A 1,511-nucleotide genomic window follows, 5' to 3' on the forward strand; every position below is an offset into this window, starting at 1 on the left:
AAAATTATCCTGTTTTATGCAGTCTGCATTTCTAATCTGGTCACGTTGAATAGGTGGCTAGTCCCTCTATGACAGTGATTGCAAACCTTTTTTTTCTATGGTGCCGAAAGAGTGTGGGTGTGCACTACTGCAAATGCATGAGTGCCCACACCCATAATTCAATGCCCGGGGAGGGCGAAAACAGCTTCTCTTGCCCCCCTGGAGGCCATTTGGAGGTCGGAAACAGCCTGTTTCCCAACTTCTGGTGGGCCCAATAGGCTCGTGTTTCGCCCTCCCCAGGCTCCAAAGGCTTCTCTGGAGCCAGGGGAGGGTAAAAACGCCCTCTCCATCGCCCCGGAGGCTCTCTGGAAGCCAAAAACGCCCACCCAGAGCCTCTGTGTGAGTCAAAAATCAGCTGGCTGGAACACACATGTATGTTGGAACTGAGCTAGGGCAACAGCTCGTGTGCCAGCAGATATGGCTCCGCGTGCCACCTGTGACACCCATGCCATAGGTTCGCCATTACTGCTCTATGACTTCTAAAGAAGATACACTGCCACAACATGTCTAAACCTCAGTGGGACAATCCAAAAACGTAAGACTACAGCAGAGATTTTCCACACCTTTCCTATTTTCTCTTTAAGATCTGGATAATAATATGCTCCCGCAGTACTATAACATGCGGAAAAGAGTTTCAGGCTGGGGTGAAAAATACTAAGATCAACTCCAGCTGAATAAAGGTTAGAGGTAAATTAAGATCATATGCAGCAGTCACCTTCAATTTCATGAAATATCACCACTACATTGTATTTATTTTTGACGAGTTGATTTTTGTGGAGCTTTTTCTCTGATAAAACATTCGAAAGGTACTATGGTATATTTATTTAAAAGACCTCCGTCACTGCCCATTTATGAAACACCTCTAAATGGCTCATAACAACAATAATAAACAAAAGGGAAAACAAAGGTTTAGAATCTAAAAATAACATTTTCCGATCCATCTAACAATATAAACCCCAGATTCCAACACTTGGAAGGAAAGCCAGCTCTTTATGGCTTTCCAGAAAGCTAAACTCTTATCGAAATAGGTCAACTGGATGGCAACACCTAAACCTGTAGCATCTCACTCTCTAGCCTGGTGGGGAGTCAGCAGATATCTCTCAGAGAATGGAAGTCCCATAAATCAGTGTTTCCCAACCTTGGCAACTTGAAGATATTTGGACTTCAACTCCCAGAATTCCCCAGCCAGCGTTCACTGGCTGGGGAATTCTGGGAGTTGAAGTCCATGGAAACACTGCCATAGATAACCTGTCCCTGTCCCATGCAGGGCTTTAAACGTGACACCAGCACCTCAAATTGCACCTGAAAAGAAACTGGGGATAGTGAAGTTTGTGCAACAGCTGTGTGACATGGGCAAACAAGGCGCATTCACCAAGCCGCATATTGCCACATTTTGAACCAGATGTAACTTCTGGGTGGTGTCTAAGAACACCACACTGCAGCTGTCCAACTAAGAAGTGACACAGGCAATG

Source organism: Erythrolamprus reginae, chromosome 3, assembly GCF_031021105.1.
Source record: "Erythrolamprus reginae isolate rEryReg1 chromosome 3, rEryReg1.hap1, whole genome shotgun sequence".
Lineage (NCBI taxonomy): Eukaryota > Metazoa > Chordata > Lepidosauria > Squamata > Dipsadidae > Erythrolamprus > Erythrolamprus reginae.